This window comes from Vicugna pacos, unplaced genomic scaffold, assembly GCF_048564905.1.
Source record: "Vicugna pacos unplaced genomic scaffold, VicPac4 scaffold_21, whole genome shotgun sequence".
In the NCBI taxonomy this organism is placed as follows: Eukaryota; Metazoa; Chordata; class Mammalia; order Artiodactyla; family Camelidae; genus Vicugna; species Vicugna pacos.
The window spans coordinates 7,107,713-7,127,174 of NW_027328742.1; the positions used below are offsets into that span (position 1 = coordinate 7,107,713).

The window sequence follows — 19,462 nt, forward strand, 5'->3', positions numbered from 1 at the left end:
GAGAAGATGGGAGCGGGTGGAGAGGAGGGGAAAAGTGGAGGGGTACAGATGGACAGGAAGAGCAGAGAAGGGATGGATCTGGATAGGGGAGTGTCGTAGCGGAGTTGGAGAGAAAAAGCTTTACCTCTGGGGCACCCCGAGAGGGCAGACCTGCCTCTGTACCATTCTGTAACCGTTGAAGTCCCGCAGCTCATGTTTTACCTCCCTGATCCAGCCCTCTATCAGATGCTTCTGCAGAAACCCTATGGGGATAACACCCGTTGCCCCCACGCGGAGCTGGGTTTTCTGTTGCTCTGAGAACCAAGCACCCGCAGGTGTTGTCGCTCAGAACTTCCTTGGGAAGAGTACATATTCCCGGTTAACACGCTGGGAAACAGGCAGGAAGGATCTCTGCCTTAGCTCCACTGTCCCAGGTGTTGGGCTGGCAGGGAGCGGTGTGGTACAAGATCAGAGCCCCAGACAGAGCAGACTGCCTGAGTGTTGGTGCATAGTCCCCATCCCTCCTGGGTAAACCATACCCAACACTAGTGGAAACATCAAGGGCTCACAGTAGTTCCCTTGGTGTGGGAGAGCTGTCCTCATGTGAAGGAAAAGTCCAGCTGGGCTAACAAGCTAAGTCACAAATCTAAGTGTGATAAGGGTCGGTTTACTGATCTAAATTCTGCTGGGCTATCTCATAAATCTGAAGTTTACTGTCAGTTTATTGGGCTAACAACCTAACTCGTAATTCCAAGCTCAACAAGTGTCAGTAACGTGATCTATTACAAATTGATAAGCTCCAGTGTACTGATTCCTTGCTTTTTGTTCTTTGAGCTTTATTGGCTAATACCCCCTTACTTGTATTTAAGCCTTTAAAACCTCATGTGCACGTCTTGAAGGTGCTCAGAATTTCGGAGCAGGAGCCCCTCTGAGCCCACTGGCATAATAATTCTGAGTACTCCAGCACTCAGATTGGTGCTTGTTTCTTGGCTGGCCTGTTTCCATAACACTCAGCTCCAGTGCCCAGCTTTCTAGGTAGATAGGAGTGTTACCAAGTACAAATTCATTCTCTTCAGTGCAGGACAGGCCAATAAGTTTGGAAACAAGATGTTTGGGCATGGATTTGCAAGTTTCTGTAGACCTAGTTGGCAAACCAATGTCCTGGAAAACCGTCTCCCCAAGTCACAATTCAGGCTCCTTTCCTACTTGCTTGGTTGTTACAAACTTCTTAGTGTAGAAATTCCTTATTCTTAGAATCCTTTGTTCTTACAGCTATCTGCGTGGGTCAGATCCCTGTAAACCTCCAACAAAAGAAACGTTATTTTCTATTCCGTAATTTGCTATCTTTTAATGAATGAAAAAGTGTTAAATATCCTTAAAGGTCAGAGCCTTCAGAATAAGCTCTCCTGTGTATTTCAGGCTCTAGGCAACGATTTTTTACAAGCAAGATGAAGCCTAGGAGACAGAGCATATGGTTAAAGTCAAAGGAACAGATCTAATATGGAGTCAGATTTGTTCTGTTCTATTACCCGGCCAGAAGCCACTTGAGGATTTAAATCCGTTTAAGTTAAAAATAACTAAAATTTTAAAGGAATTTACATACATATGTGGGAATGTGCAAAGCATATCTGGAACAGCACCCAAAGGATAGCAAACAGTGGCATCTCCAGAGAGGGCTGAAAGAACAGAAGATGAGGGAAAACTTCTTTCACTTGTGTATTTTTGTGCTCTGTTTGAGTTTTTTTTTTTAACCATTTGCTTGTATTCCTTTTTCAGTTAAAAAAAATGTGTAATGGAACAAAGGAGTAACTAGCATAGCAAATACAGCAGCCATGGAATCACTGAGTCATCACTTTTGATTTAAGCCAGAAAGCATTTATTGACTCTCTCCAATGTGCAGTCGTGTTTTAAGAATTCTTTCAATATAATTATTATTATTATTATTATTATTATTATTATTATTATTATTATTATTATTATTACTACTACTACTGCTACTACTATTAATATTACTATTATTACTATTATTTTATGAAATAATAACACGGTTTATCTCACCCCTGCCCATGGCTGGTGGAAAACCAACTGAGTTTTTCTTGAGTTGTTTTCCAAGGAGTAGAGATGAGTTTATAAACAGAACACATCTTCAGGGTAAAACAGGCAGAGTGCTTTTCCAGCAGGCCAGACATCTATGAAGGGTTTTCAACAGAGGCACCCAGAAGCTGAGAGAGAAAGCCTCCAGGACACTACAAAAAGCTGCCCAAACTGCCTTCTCCATGGCACTACTGAAATAGGAAAGAACAAATCTGACTCCATATTTGATCTGTACCTTTGACTTTAACAAAGCCAAGTTAATATGCTCCGGTCCTTTCATGGGTTATGATGTCACAGAGGAGATGGACAGGCCAATAAGGAACCACTCTGCCGTGATTACAGAGCCGGAGAAAGGGATGGGCTGCAAGATGTATGACGCAGCCGCAACTGTGCCCGTGCTTCTAGGCAGGTATCCAAAATCGCCTCGACAATGTGTCAAACACTTGTGCCCACGTCCTCATCAACAGACATGTATTAAAGACAAATGGAAACATATAAAAGGCCAATACCCTTGCTGGGTACACCGTCCAAATAACAAAGTCTCAGTTTGACAACTGGCCATCTCGGTTCCCTGGGATTCATTCTTGGAGAACCTTAAAAACCACTCCTCTGTCCTCAAGAAGTACTGCATATTTGTCCTATCTTTGGCTCAGGGATGGAACACGTTCAAGTGAACTTTAATGTCTGCACAGATTTGACTGTCTTTCTCCAGGTTCACTTGTCCATTCCAAAGAGGCCTGAGCTAACTCCATCCTCCGTAAGATCTATTCCCTCCAGGGACAGCTCATTGAGCCTGCAATTAAAAGCCAAGTGAACAAGACTGTCCTCAGCTAAAAAGTTCACCCACCCTTCACTGTTTTCTTAATCTCCTCTCCTGGCTAATTGCAACAGACTAACACCTCCCTCCACCAAGATACCCAACTATGTCATTTTGTCTCCCCAAAGAGAAAGTAAGGTCCATAAAAGAGGAGAAAACTACATAGTCACCTCTGAATTCTTAGCATATAGTAATGTCAATAAATAGAACTCAGATTATTGCTACTTTCCTTTAAAACCATTCTGGTTATTTGAATGAGACCTTGGAAGAGAGGTGTTTGCTGTCCAGTATCTTGATCCACAAGACTCTGGAGGCCTTTTTCGGAATAGCTGTTCACTGATTCATTCAAAACACAACTTATCAATCAAGGAGTAGCTGTGGTTTTCTGCCAGGAGTTTGTGGTCACTCTCATGCCAGAACAGCTTTAAACTATATCCTTACTTTGGATTTGTTATTTTTCCCCTCTTCCAAAAAATTGACTTTCCTTACTTTCTTGTCTTGAGGAATTTTTTTTTTCCTCTTTCACCCTTTAGTAAACCAAGATTCTCAGGATGGGCTAGGCCCATTATATGATCACCCATCCAACTCCTAGTGTGAGAGACCTGGGGCTAAACTCCTGCCCTCCTGTCAAGGCAACTGAAAATCAGTTCAGGAGCCAACCAGCACACCACGGATTCTAATGCTCACTTATCTCCCAGAATCCCTGTTTTCTCGTTTGTCTTGGCTTCTGAGGATTTCCCCTTTCTTGACAATTAGTTGTGCAGCTTGAAAGATGAGGAAGGAAGGTTTTATTTCTCAATCAGCATTTTAAGAAACTTGTCTAATGAAGGTTTCCAAGAGGTTCTACAACCCTCCATTGCCGAGATAGAAAACACACTAGACATTTTCTAAATTTAGCTCTCATGTGCATTTTTTCTTTGCTTTTTTTTCTTAACTGCTAACAGACATTATTTAATTAAAAAAATATAAGGCCCCAAAAAGGATAGAACACTGAAGGGGCAAACAATATTAAAGGGCAAAGACAGAAAAATGACAACTACTCTACAAAGTTAATATAATACATACACTATGTATCAGATCAGCACTTCTCAGTAACAGCTAATTGAAACATGACCATGAGGTAAAATTTCTCTCCTGTCAGGACATGGCCAACAGAAAATACAATTAAACCAACACACTAATATCCTAAGTCTGGCAAGGTACCGAAGGCTACAAGCTAAATGTGTCTTCTTCTGGAAAAGAAGGAGACACACCAGCTCTTCTCTGTGGAGCCGGAGCCCACGGGAGGACGGTGAAGTGAGCTCTGTAAGTACCCAATTAGCAAAGTGAGTGATGAATAAATAGACGTGAGCTTTGTTGACAGTGATGATACTACTATTCATTTGTCCTTTAAAGTATGACTTCACTTTCAGTGATCAATACTTCGGCGTCCTCAGGAGTTGAGATTTTAGGAAAATGCACAGCCTGGGCCCAGACTTCCTCTTTAAGCTCGTGACTCTGCGTAGATATCTCAAGGGCACTCCCAACTCAACCTGCAAAGAGCTGACTTCACGGTGCTCCTCCCATAGCCGTCCTGCCCAGGGCTCCTGGTCGGAGGGTAAGGTCTCCCTGCGTCTCCCAACTCAGGCCCATTACTCACAGATGTGAATGGACCCCTCCTTCAGGGACCAGATATCCTCAGTCACAGAGTACCACCACCCTCAACTGACCTACCAGATACTCACTGGCACTCACTCAGCACTGACTCTGTGCTGGAGACCACACTGCACACTGCACAGTGTATCTCTCTGGATCTCCACAACAGTCCTGGGAATTGGGTACATCACTGCTTCAATTGATTAGATAAATTGTTTCAATTCCTTGCGTGTGTCATTCAAACTGACACGGCTACTAAGCCACAAGCCTGGGCCTGTAAACCACTTGAAAATTGAACACTGCTACACCTCGCAGCCACCCTACTCTGACTCATCACATCACCTCCTGCCAAGCCTTCTTAACTTTTCCAAGCATTCTACAAGACAAATGTGAACTACGAGAGCACCCTACTCTCCTACTTAAAATCTGTCAAGGATGGTGCACTGCCCTTAGGAGAAAGCCCCACCGGGCTTGAGCACAGCCTAAGACCCCAGCGTCCGCGTTCCCTGCGTGGCTGCGCTGCCTCACCCACCACGCAGCTCTACACGTGCCGTGTCCAGGACAGGGATGCTGACTCCGCACAACCCAGGGCTTGTCTCACTCGAACAATGATCACATTCTTCAGTTTCATCTTCATTACTGACTCTCACAAAAATGTTTTCTCATGATGAATCAATATCTTTTTCCTTACAATTTCCCATCATTGATAATGAGCTCCCCCCAAAAGAGAGAAGACCTAATTCTGTCTCCTTATCTGTAAAGTGAGAATAACAAGGAAATATATGAGGTTTTAAGAGAAATAATATTCATGTGAGGCTGAGGGACAATTCCATCATACAGTAAGCACTCAATGTGTAAGTAAGAATATATTGCATTCTAGCAACCTTCAATCAATGTTTTATGACTTTGTCCAACAGACTACTGACAAACTGTTGGACAAACCACTTTGAGCAGATCAGCACTAGCGTACTGGGAGAGGTAAGCGCTGACTCCAGTTACAGCTTCAGCCACCCAGCACTACGGGGCGGGGGCAGTTTGCTCAAACTCTTACATGTTGCTTGAGCATTTAGTCCTCGTTATAGAATAAAGACAGGTGTACTTTAGTCAAATCTCCTGAAACATAAATCTTCAAAGATTGATGCAAATTAGGTTTCAAGTACAACACTCTCACTAGAATTTATTTGAAAATTATAGTCTTAGCTACTCCGCACATCAAAAGGGCATAATCTTAATGTATCTGACTAAATACACTGAAAGGGTTGTTTAAAAGAAATTAAGAAGAAGCCATTCTGAATAAGCTCTCAGTATCATCTGCACAAAGCCCCACCCATGGGTCTCCTTTTTCACTTCCACATAGGTGTTTTCAAGTAGCTTACCTTGGGTCTTGGTTTCTTATAACACGGGGCAGGGAATAGTTGTGGATAGATTTATGTAGCAAATATATACCTAGGGTATTTGCTGTGAAGGAATTCTAGAAATAAGAAGATTGATATATAGTACCACCCATAAGAAACTCAGCCTTTCCATTTACAACAGCATTAAGAATAAAGTGAGAGATACATTTAACAAAAATTTACAAGATTTGTACATTGAACTTTTTGAAGTATCACCAAAATAAATTTTAAAAGATCTACATATATGGAAGACATTCCATTTTCATGGAATGATTGACAATATTATTAAAAATGTTAAGACTCCTCAAAGTGATCTATATATTCAGTGGAATCCCTATCAAAATTCCAGCTAACTTCATTGCAAAAATTGAAAAACTGATCCCTAAATTCATATGGACGTGCAAGGGGCCCAGGACAGCAAAAACAACCTTGAAAAAGAAGAGTAAAGTTGGAGGACTCACTTTAAAGTGTACTAAAATGCTATAGCACTAAGTCAGTATGAAACTGGCATAAGTTTGGATAAATAAATTTAAGAGACACAATAAAAACCCACGGGGAAAACTTTCATTTACAGACAGTTTTCCACCTGGGGGCCAAAAACACTCCATTGAAAGAATAGTCTATTCAACAAATGGTGCAGGGACAGCTGGGTATCTGCAGGCAAAAGAATCAATCTGGAATCTGAACACCCATATTTTATATAACAAATAAAATTAATTCAAAATAGATCACAGACAGAAATGTAAAAATTAAACTTATAAACTTTCTAAAAGAAGACACAGTATAAATCTTTGTGGGCCTAGGATAGGCTTTGGTTTCCTGGATACAATACCAAGAGCACAAGTGATAGAAGAAAAAAGCAGATAAACTGGACTTCATCAAAATTAAAATTTTTTATTACAAAGGACATCATCAAGAAAGTGAAATGACAGGGGAAATGGTTATCTCAAGTCAGAGAGGGCTTAGCAAGAAAAATAAAATAAATCATTTCATCTATCTGCCTCCCCTGTAAAGAAATTGTTTTAATGTTTAAAAAAATATAGTGAAAAGACAGTTTGCAGAATAGAAGAAAAATTTTGCAAAGCATGTATCTAATAAGAGAGTAGTATCCAGGATATATAACGAATGCTTTCAACTGAACAATACAAGGAAATAGACACAATTTTAAATTTACCATGAATTTAAATAGATATACAAATGGCCAATAAGCATATGAAAAGATGCTCAGCATCACTAGCGAAATCAAAATCAAAATGAGATCTCATTTTACACCCACTAGGATGGTTATAACCAAAACATGGACAATAACAAATGTCATTCAGGAGGCAGAGAAACCTCATATGTGGCCAGGGGAAAGGGACAATGGTGCAGCTTCTTTGGAGAAGTCTGGTATTTCCTCAAAAGCTTAGAGTTATATGGCTCAGCAATTCCACTCCTATATGTAGAGTCATCCCTCAATACCCTTGGGTAGTTGGTTTCAGGAACCCCACACCCTGGATACCATAATCCAAGGATGTTCGAGTCCCTTTACAATCAGCCATCTGGATCCATGTAGTGGAAACTACAGATATGGAGGGCCAAATGTACAGCCAAAAGAATGAAAACATATTCTCATAAAAAATTTCACATCAATATTCATAGCAGTATCATTCAGAGTAGCCAAAAGTTACTAACAATATCCATCCATCAATGAACGGATAAACAAAATTACCAAGAATAGGCCCACAAACTTTTGGTCATTGAAACTTTGACAAAGGAGGTGACAACATACAATGGAGTAAAGACAGCCTCTTCAGCAAATGGTGTAGGGAAAACTGAACAGCTGCATCTTAATCATTGAAGTTGGACTACTGCCACACAGCATACACAATAAAGAATTAAAAATGTGTTAAAGACTTAAACATGTAGACAAGACACTGTAAACCTCTTAGAAGCAACCATAGGCAAAACATCTGACATACATCTCAGCAATGTTTTCCTAGAGCCGTCTACTCAAGCAATAGAAAAACAACCAAAAATATACAAGAGGGATCTAATTAAACTTACAAGCTTTTGCACAGCTATGGAAACAGTAAGCAAAACAAAAAGACAACCAACCTATGGAATGGGAGAAAATATTTGCAATAAATGAAACTGCTAGTGGCTTAATTCCCAGAATATGTAAGCAGCTTTTACAGTTAATATGAAAAAAAACAAACAATCAATTCAAAAATTGGCAGAAGTCCTAAAGAAACATTTCTCCAATGAAGACGTACAAATGGCCAGTAGCCACATGAAAAAATGTTCAATATCATTATCAGAGAAATGCAAATCAAAACTGCAATCAAGTATCACCTCTCACCAGTCAGAATAGGCATCATTCAGAAGTTCACTGACAATAAATACTGGAGAGGCTGCGGAGAATTGGGAACACTCCTACACTGTGGAGGGAATTCAGTTTGGTGGAGCCATTGTGGAAAAGTGTATAGCTGTTCCTCTAAAGACAAAAAATTGACCTCCCATATGAACTAGCAATGCCATTCCTGGGCATATATCCAGAAGGAACCCTAATTCAAAAAGACACCTACACCCCAATGTTCACAGCAGCACTATTTACAATAGCAGAACATGGAAACAACCGAAATGTCCACTGAGAGATGACTGGATTAAAAAGGTTGTAGCATATTTGTCCAATAGACTACTATTCAGCCATAAAATAATAATAAAATAATGCAATTTGTAGCAACATCAATGGACCTGGAGAATGTCATTCTAAGTGAAGTAAGCTATAAAGAGAAAGGAAAATACCATATGAGATTGCTCACATGTGGAATCTAAAAAAAAAACAAAGAAACAAAAAGATAAACTTATCTACAGAACAGAAACAGACACAGAGACATAGAAACCAAACTATGGTTACCAGAGGGGAGAGGGTGTGGGAAGGAATAAATTGGGAGTTCAAGATTTGCAGATACTGAGTATGTAACAAATAAACAGCAAGTTTATACTGTATAGCACAGGAGAATATATTTAATATCTTATAGTATCTTGTGTTTAAAAAGAGTATGAAAATGAATACAGGTATGTTCCTATTTAACTGAAGTGTTGTGTTGCACACAAGAAACTGACACAAAATTATAAACTGACTAGACTTCAATGAAAATATTTTTAAATAGACCAAAAACGAATAAAAGGAAAATGACATTATCAAACAAAAAGAATAAAGTACTAATTCAAGCTACAATATGGATGAACCTTGAAACTTTATGCTAAAAAGCCAGACACAAAAAGTCAAATAGTGCCCTTTAAGGTGAACTGTATCTAAGCTTTTATTTTACTACTCCTGTAAATTTTCCGGTGGTTTGAAATCTATCAATATCAAAATAAGATGTATTATACATTAAAAGCTTAAAACACTTCCTCACAGGAGGGCTTTTATTATTAAATTCAGAAACGCATATAAAGCTCTTGGAAAAACACTTTGCACCTCCACACACAATCACTGCTGTCACTGCCACTCAGAGGGTGGTGCCAGCACTGATGAGAGCAGCCTCCACTCGCTCCCCTGCAGAAAGGAGTGAAGGCCTGAGCTCTGACAGGCAGGGTGAGCGTGAACCTGGGTCAGACACAGCCATGTCCCAGGCTCTGCGTTACCCAACTTTCTTATAAAAACTGCAACATGAAATGTAAACATGCTAGAGGGATGTATCTTACAACACAGGGAATACAGACAATGTTTTACAGTAACTATAAATGGAGCATCTATTGTACACCTGAAACTAATATCATATTTTAAATCAGCTATAACTTTCTAAAAAATTAATAAATATTTCTAAATTGTTTTCACTTTAATATTCAATTCGGTTTTTAAGTAACTACTAAACAGCTTAGAATGTATAAAAGCATTTAATTGTGCTGTTTGTTTACATAATTATTCACATTCAGCCTCTTGCTAAAGAGAATTTAAACAATTCTTTTAAAAACAGCTTAACAACCTTAACAACAAAAAGGCAAACCTGAGAGTGAAGAGAAAATGGAGATTCAATACTTAAATGAAACCAGGGGGAGATAAACTCATAAAAATGGATTCCATGAAGTCAGAGCAAGTGTTAAAGGCTGACTAGAAATTCAGCTGTAGGATTCTTGGCAGCTAAACCAAAAAGAAAAGATGATGGGGCGGGTGGTAGAGCGTGTGCTTAGCGTGCACGGGGTCCTGGGTTCAAGCCCCAGGGCTTCCACTAACAGATAAATACATCTAATTACCTGCCCCCATAAAAGATCACCAAAGAAAAGAAAAAGAGAAATTTCTTTCCCAAAAAACCCTGATATTAAATTTGGATTAAATACTTAAAAAAAGCAAAAAAGAAAAATAGAAAAGATAAGTGACACTGTGAAGGAAAACCACAGCTGGTCTAACAAGCTAAGTCACAAATCTAAGTGTGATAAGTGTCGGTTTACTGATCTAAGTTTTGCTGGGATACCTGGTAAATCTGAAGTTTAGTGTCAGTTTACTGGGCTAATAAGCTAACCCGAAAATCCAAGGTCAACAATTGTCAGTAACGGGATCTGTTCCAAATTGATAAGTTTCAGTGTACTGATTCCTTGCTTTTTGTTGTTTGAGCCTTATTGGCTGATAGCCCCATACATGTAATTAACCGTATAAAACATCATGTGCACATCTTGGAGGGGCTCAGAGCTTTGGAAAAGAAGCCCCTCTGAGCCCACCAACGTAATAAATCTCAATACTCCAACACTCTGAATGATTCTTGTTTCTTGGCTGGCCTGTTGTTTCCATAACAACACAAGGGATAATGCCCGTGAGATAAATCTGCAGTGGCTGCTGGCAGGTCCCCATGTCTCACGTGGGAAAATCTGAAACATCCTTCTCAATACTCAGAGTCATCATAAGCCCACCCCAAACCTGCAGCCTTTAAATGCAGGAGCACAGGTAGGGCCTGGCCTTTGCTGTCTCTGTGTCATCACAGTTAGACAGGATGGAAGGGGGAAGAGCACAGCCATTCAAGGAAGGCCACCGCAATTAACAGAAAAATGGTGAAGGATTCAAACCCCAATAGGTCTTGAGGCTCAGGATGAAGAGATTTAACTTCTAGCAGATCTTGAGATTCAGTAAACATCCATTGTAATAGTAATGTGGTGAATAACATGCCCCAGGCAACATGGCAGTCCCAATGATAGCTACAAAAGGTCAAAGGGTGGGAAATGGCCAACTCCCTGGAAATCCCAGCCCCTTGCCCTAAGGCTGGTCCTTCTACTTATTAGCATATGAAACCACCAAGCCCAAGAAAACAAGCAACACAGCGCCACCTCGTGGTCACCAATCTCTTTCCCTCTTTGGTGAAGGCCCACACTCTGTGAAGTGTATACCTACTTCTAATCTGAGCATCAAACCCCCACACCTCGTGAAGTTTCTCTTGCCTATCAATGTATCTCTCTGAATAAATATACCTTTACTCAACACTGGCTTGCTCTTGAATTCTTTACTGCATGAAGTCAAGGAACAAAATCTGGTGGGGCACATCCCAGGGACTCAACAAAAGCCTGGGACACAGCCCTTCTCATGCCCAACCTTTTTTTATTCTTGTATCAACAGGACTGGTCTGTGAAGGGAGGTCTGAGACCCCAGCTAAGAGACAGAAGCAGCCTCCAGGGCTCCAGCTTGCAGGCAGCCTCTCCCCCAGCATGGGTCTTGGGGCCTGCCCGGTTCTCTGTGTTTCTCTGTTGTGCTGACTCCCCAGCCAGACAGCGTACTCCTAGGCCTGTCCCCACAAAACCCTTCTCTCCAAAATACAAGCACATCATGTCACAATCCTCTTGTTCAACCAGGAAATGTTCAGCCCACTTTTTTCCTCCCCAATAAAGTACCCAACTGTCCTCCTTCCCATCACATCACTTCTTTTTTTGTGAGAACTCTGCACTCGCCACACCCCATCCTGAACACAGGTGTCTTGCTAGCTGTGACCGAGATGTTTCTTTCTCACATAGCCTGCGTCCTTTCTCTTTCCCTTTATTACCTTAAAAAAGCCTTTCCTGAGTCACCCACCCCACTGATTCTGAACTCACAAAGTGCTGAGGTTGCAGTCACTATGTGCATACATCCCAGTTTTGGTTAAGTTTCCATCGCAAGATCTTCATTAAGGAGCTGCATCAAGAAGTTTAAAGAGGCTATTCTTACATCTGAGTGGAGGAGCCTGCAAAAAATTTACATGGCTTTGAAGAGAGAGTTAACCAGGGACAGAGAAGTCACGGGTGCTAGTCAAAAGTTTCATGAGGCAAAATGTTCTCCCAAGGCTCAGAGTGGCTTCTGAACATGGAGTCGGCAGGAAGGAGGTGACAGGCAGTGATTAGGGTGGGTGATACAGGGTACGCTCCCCCAGCCGGGAAAGAATAGGTTTTTTTCTAGTTTTCCAAACAATTTCTTGCTGCCTTTCTTCCCTTATTACCACATACCATTTCCTACGAATTAAGCATATCAATGTAAGTCATTTGGGGCACTTGGGAGAAGCTACACGATGCCATTCACAGGGCCGGGACATGACAGCCACACCTGTCAAGGTTGAAAGACCAGTGGGAATATTTCCATGGTAATCATGGGCATGCAGCAAACTCCCCAGCTTCAATGACCTCCTCTCAAAGTTGGCGCCAATAAAGCTACCAGTCAAAATGCGTGATGATTATGGCCAACATCTGTTTATTAGTTAAGTGCCCGAGACAGCTGTCGCTTAATGGGGAATGAGTCTTAGAAACAACCATAGGCAAAACATCTGACATACATCTCAGCAATGTTTTCCTAGAGCAGTCTACTCAAGCAATAGAAAAACAACCAAAAATATACAAGAGGGATCTAATTAAACTTACAAACTTTTACACACCTAAGAAAACAGTAAGCAAAACAAAAAGACAACCAACCTATGGAATGGGAGAAAATATTTGCAATAAATGAAATGGCTAGGGGCTTAATTCCCAGAATATGTAAACAGCTTTTACACTTAATAAGAAAGAATAACAAACAATTCAATTCAAAAGTTAGCAGAAGTCCTAAAGAAACATTTCTCCAATGAAGACGCACAAATGGCCAGTAGGCACATGAAAAAATGTTCAATATCATTATCAGAGAAATGCAAATCAAAACTGCTATCAAGTATCACCTCTCACTAGTCAGAATAGCCATCATTCAGAAGTTCACAGACCATAAATACTGGAGAGGCTGCGGAGAATTGGGAACCCTCCTACACTGTGGTGGGAATGCAGTTTGGTGGAGCCATTGTGGAAAAATGTATAGAGGTTCATCAAAAGACAAAACCTTGACCTCCCAGGTGACCCTGCAATCCCACTCCTGGGCATATATCCAGAAGGAACCCTAATTCAAAAAGAGACCTACACCCCAATCTTCACAGCAGCACTATTTACAATAGCAAGACATGGAAACAACCGAAATGTCCACTGACAGATGGCTGGATAAAGAGGTTGTAGCATATTTGTCCAATAGACTACTATTCAGCCATAAAATAATAATAAAATAATGCCATTTGCAGCAACATCAATGGACATGGAGAATGTCATTCTAAGTGAAGTAAGCCAGAAAGAGAAAGGAAAATACCATATGAGATTGCTCACATGTGGAATCTAAAAAAAAAAAAAAAAAAGAAACAATAAGATAAATTTATCTACAGAACAGAAACAGACACAGAGTCACAGAAACCAAACTATGGTTACCAGAGGGGGGAGGGTGTGGGAAGGAATAAATTGGGAGTTCAAGATTTGCAGATACTGAGTATGTAAAGAATAAACAGCAAGTTTATACTGTATAGCACAGGGGAATATATTTAATATCTTATAGTAACTTATGTTTAAAAAAGTATGAAAATGAATGCAGGTATGTTCCTATTTAACTGAAGTGTTGTGCTGCACACAAGAAACTGACACAACATTATAAACTGACTAGACTTCAATGAAAATATTTTTAAATAGACTAAAACCAAAAAAAATGGAAAAGGATATTATCAAACAAAAAGAATAAAGTACTGATGCAGGCTACAATATGGATGAACCTTGAAATTTTATGCTAAAATAAGCCAGACACAAAAAGGGAAATAGTGCCCTTTAAGGTGAACTGTATCTAAGCGTTTACTGTACTACTCCTGTAAATTTTCCGGAGATTTGAAATCTATCAATATCAAAATAAAATGTATTATGCATTAAAAACTTAAAACGCTTCCTCACAGGAGGGCTTTAATTATTAAATTCAGAAACGCATATAAAGCTCTTGGAACAACAATTTGCAAGTCCACACACAGTCACTGCTGTCACTGCCACTCAGAGGGTGGTGCCAGCGCTGATGAGAGCTGCCTCCACTGGCTCCCCTGCAGAAAGGAGTGAAGGCCTGAGCTCTGACAGGCAGGGTGAGCGTGAACCTGAGTCAGACACAGCCACGTCCCAGACTCTGCATTACCCAACTTTCTTACACAAACTGCAACATGTAATGTACACACGCTAGAGGGATGTATCTTACAACACAGGGAATACAGACAATGTTTTACAGTAACTACAAATGGAGCATTTTTGTACACCTGAAACTAATATCATATTTTAAATCAGCTATATCTCTATAAAAAATTAATAAATATTTTTAAAATGTTATCACTTTAATATTCAATTCGGTTTTTATGTAACTACTAAACAGCTTAGAATATATAAAAGCATTTATTTGTGCTGTTTGTTTACATATTTATTTACATTCAGACTCTTGCTAAAAGAGAATTTAAACATTTTTTTAAACACAGCTTAACAACCATAACAACAAAAAGGCAAAACGGAGAGTGAAGAGAAAATGGACATTCAATACTTAAATGAAACTAGGGAGAGATAAACTCATAAAAATGGATTACATGAAGTCAGGGCAAGTGTTAAAGCCCGACTAGAAATTCAGCTGTAAGATTCTTGGCAGCTAAAGCAAAAAGATGATGGGGCGGGTGGTAGAGCGTGTGCTTAGCGTGCACGGGGTCCTGGGTTCAAGCCCCAGGGCCTCCAATAACAGATAAATACATCTAATTACCTGCCCCCCAAAAGAGCCCCAAAGAAAAGATAAAGAGAAATTTCTTTCCCAAAAAACTCTGATATTAAATTTGGATTAAATACTTAAATAAAAGATAAAAAGAAAAATAAAAAAGATAAGTGACACTGTGAAGGAAAACCCCAGCTCGGCCAGCAAGCTAAGTCACAAATCTAAGTGTGAGAAGTGTCGGTTTACTGATCTAAGTTTTGCTGAGCTACCTGGTAAACCTGAAGTTTAGTGTCAGTTTACTGGGCTAATAAGCTAACACGTAAATCCAAGGACAACAATTGTCAGTAGCGGGATCTGTTCCAAATTGATAAGCTTAAGTGTACTGATTCCTTCCTTTTTGTTGTTTGAGCCTTATTGGCTAATAACCCCATACTTGTAATTAACCCTATAAAACCTCATGTGCACGTCTTGGAGGTGCTCAGAGCTTTGGAAAAGAAGCCCCTCTGAGCGCGCCAGCGTAATAAATCTCAGTACTCCAACCCTCTGAGTTATTCTTGTTTCTTGGCTGGCCTGTTGTTTCCGTAACAACACAAGCGATAATGCCCATGAGATAAATCTGGGGAGGCTGCTGTCAAGTCCCCATGTCTCACGTAGGAAAATCTGAAACATCTTTCTCACCACTCAGAGTCATCATAAGCCCACCCCACACCTCCCGCCGTTAAATGCAGGAGCACAGGTAGAGCCCGGCCTTTGCTGTCTTTGTGTCATCACAGTGAGACAGGATGGAAGGGGAAGAGCACAGCCATTCAAGGAAGGCCACAGCAATTAACATCAAAATGTTAAAGGATTCAACCCCCAATAGGCCTTGAGGCTCAGGATGAAGAGATTTAACTTCTAGCAGATCTTGAGATTCAGTAAACATCCATTGTAATAGTAACGTGGTGAATAACATGCCCCAGGCACATGGCAGTCCCAATGATAGCCACAAAAGGTCAAAGGGTGGGAAATGGCCAACTCCCTGGGAATCCCAGCCCCTTGCCCTAGGGCTGGTCCTTCTACTTATTAGCATATGAAACCACCAAGCCCAAGAAAACAAGCAACACAGTGACACCTCGCGGTCACCACTCTCTCTCCCTCTTTGGGGAAGGCCCAAAATCTGTGGAGTGTGTACCTACTTCTAATATGAGCATCAAACCCCCACACATCTTAACGTTTCTCTTGCATTTCAATGTATCTCTCTGAATAAATCTACCTTTACTCAACACTGGCTTGCTCTTGAATTCTTTACTGCATGAAGTTAAGGAACAAAATCTGGTGGGGCACATCCCAGGGGCTCAACGAAAGCCTGGGACACACCCCTTCTCATGCCCAACGTTTTTTATTCTTGTATCAACAGGACTGGGCTGTGAAGGGAGGTCTGAGGCCACTGCTAAGGGTCAGAAGCAGCCTCCAGGGCTCCAGTTGGTGGGCAGTCTCTCCCCCAGCATGGGTCTTGGGGTCTCCCCAGTTCTCTGTGTTTCTCTGTTGTGCTGACTCCCCAGCCAGACAGCGTACTCCTAGGCCTGTCCCCACAAATCCCTTCTCTCCAAAATACAAGCACATCTTGTCACAATCCTCTTGTTCAACAAGGAAATGTACAGCCCACTTTTTTTCCTCCCCAATAAAGTACCCAACTGTCCTCGCTCCCATCACACCACTCTTTTCTTAGTGAGAACTCTGCACTCGCCACACCCCATCCTGAACACAGGTGTCTTGCTGGCTGTGACCGAGATGTTTCTTTCTCACACAGCCTGCGTCCTTTCACTTTCCCCTTATTACCTTAAAAAAGCCTTTCCTGAGTCACTCACCCCTCTGATTCTGAACTAACAAACTGCTGAGGTTGCAGTCACTATGTGCATAACTCCCAGGTTTTGGCTATGTTTCCTTCGCAAGATCTTCATTACGGAGCTGCATCAAGAAGTTTAAAGAGGCTATTCTTACATCTGAGTGGAGGAGCCTGCAAAAAATTTAAATGGCTTTGAAGAGAGAGTTAACCAGGGACAGAGATGTCGCGGGTCCTAGTCAAAAGTGTCATGAGGCAAAATGTCCTCCCAAGGCTCAGAGTGGCTTCTGAACACGGAGTCGGCAGGGAGGAGGTGACAGGCAGTGAGTAGGGTGAATGATACAGGTTACGCTCCCCCAGCTGGGGAAGAATAGGTTTTTTCCAGTTTTCCAAACAATTTCTTACTACCTTTTTCTATTATTGTCACATACCATTTCCAACGAATTAAGCATATCAATGTCAGCCATTTGGGCCACTTGGGAGAAGCTACACGATGCCATTCACAGGGCTGGGGCATGACAGCCACACCAGTCTAGATTGAAAGAACAGTTGGGGTATTTGCAAGGTAATCACCGGCATGCAGCAAACTCCCCAGGTTCAATGACCTCCTCTCAAAGTGGGGCCAATAAAACTACCAAGCAAAGTGCGTGATGATTATGGCCCACATCTGTTTACTAGGTAAGTGCCCGTGAAAGCTGCCGCTTAATGGGGAATGAGTACGATCAACGAGGCCCTGTCTACCTGGCCACACGCGCCCTGCCTTCCTGCCTTGGTGCAGCAGCAGAACTTGTTTAGCTGAGATGAACACCCCCAGAGCAGCCCCGACGGGAAAGCTCCCAGCTCTGCACGGAGAGACGTGTTCCTTTCCTTCTCAGAGCTGATCACAATTTGCTGTCGTCTGTTTTTATGTTTATCCCTTTTGTAACTGCCTCTCCTCCAGAGATTTTGCTCAAGCAGCACAGGGCCAGATGTGTCTTGCGGCCTGCCGGATACCCTGGGCAGGGAAACAGCCGACTCCACATCTGGCTCTGGTGCTGAACAGAGAGGGGAGAAGGCCCAGGGGCCCATGCTGAACCGAGGCCACTGAACCCAAAATTATGGTCTGATTTTTGGCAAATTATACAGTCTTTTTACCATGAGATTCCTCATCTGTCCATGAAAATAACTGTCCATGGCACATAGAGTTACAAGGATTAAAGGAAATCACCAAATTCATAACCTAGCCAAGGGGCTACAAGTGCATCCTCAACAGACAAATGCTGCCTTTACGGCTCTGACACATGCTAAGCGGGGCGGCCCCACACAGTGAACGCTGCTACCTGCCAGTGGGTTAAGTGCTTCATGTGTGCTATAATACTCTTTAGATCTTACAACAATCCCAGAATGAAACGAATATTATCATGCCAATTTCACAGATTCACCAACAGGTTAATAGAATTTGAATTCTATTCCAAGGCCCTATGTTGAAGAAATGGCGATTTAAACCGGAATCTGGGCCCAGGCCTTGGCTCCATCTCTCTCCAATCCACCTGACCACTTGCCTATGAATTCCACCTGTCCAATACACAAGTTTCAGCCGGCCAGCTCTTGAATGCAATTTGTGCCGTTTGTCAATGTTGTTTAATTACCATAAAATGTTCTCAGAAACCACTACAGTAAAGAAAGGTGGACTTAAGTATTTCTGCATTGCGTTCTCCTGTAATGTGCAGAAACCCTTCCCTGCACCACCAAATCCAAGTGCATACTTCCTCCATGTTTATGTTTGCACACGGCTTATTAAAGCAGAAGGTACCTGCAGTAATTCCATCTCGGTTGCTTTCCAAGGTTGCAGATTATCCATAATCAGTCTGTGAACGAAAATACTACAATGTGAATGAGAATACTGCAACCATGACAGTAAACAAAGAATACTGAAACCAAGTCATTAAAGGCTGCCGCCACCCCCCAGCGAGGACAGGCCTGCAGCCCAGCTGCTACAGCAACTCACAATGGTGTCGTCTGAGCAGACTCAGAATAAGAAAGGACAGGCTACTGGCCCGAGATAGCTAGGTGCTTGTCTAAAAAATGAATTCAGTGAGTCCAAATATTTGCTTCCTCTCATACATACAAAAGTACTAAATTCTTGAACTTGAGATACCTGGCTTTCTTTAGATAACAAGCAATCTTTTATTGTTCCAACAACCTGGTCTTTGTTGTAAAGCTCCTATATATCCTAGCTCTTCCTCAACCTCTTGGGAGCAGTCCCTCATAGAGTTCTGTGTGGCTGTCCTCTCAGCTCGAGTCCTCCCGCCAAATAAAACATAACTCTTAACTTTTAGACTGCACATGTATTTCAGTCAACAGTTTTGGACACCATGAAGCACCACAGCAGATTTCTCTCCACCTGAACTCTCCGAGTAACCGGAGCCTTGGTACCAGCAGTGGCCCTTTGTGCCCATCCGCCTCCTCGGGGAGTCCAGATGAATTTGGGTGAGTCTCTCCTGGTTCTCGGATCTCACATATTGGTTGATGATCCTAAGTTTTATCTGGCGGTGTATCCAGGTACGTGGCCCTCCAGTTGAAAGAAACTGAGGTGAATTACCCACCCAGTGGAGACATACTGGGTGGGGCCTGGTTGAAAGGTAATAGGAAATACCCACCTTGAGGATATGTCCAAAGTGGGGCTGGTGGAAACATATGAGGAAAATATTCACCCAGTGGAGACATCCCGAGTGAGTCCA

General features: G+C 41.6%; 2 long non-coding RNA genes across 2 annotated transcripts in view; both read right to left on the minus strand.

Annotated features, from left to right (window-relative positions):
* Positions 1-19,462, minus strand: part of LOC140694313 (uncharacterized) — a 317,389-nt gene that overhangs the window by 33,676 nt on the left and 264,251 nt on the right. The window lies entirely within an intron of this gene.
* On the minus strand, positions 16,846-19,399 carry LOC140694317 (uncharacterized). The gene is made up of 3 exons (XR_012070048.1): positions 19,144-19,399; positions 18,535-18,589; positions 16,846-16,916 (listed from the first exon to the last, which is right to left on the minus strand). It is a non-coding gene; the product is annotated as an uncharacterized lncRNA (long non-coding RNA).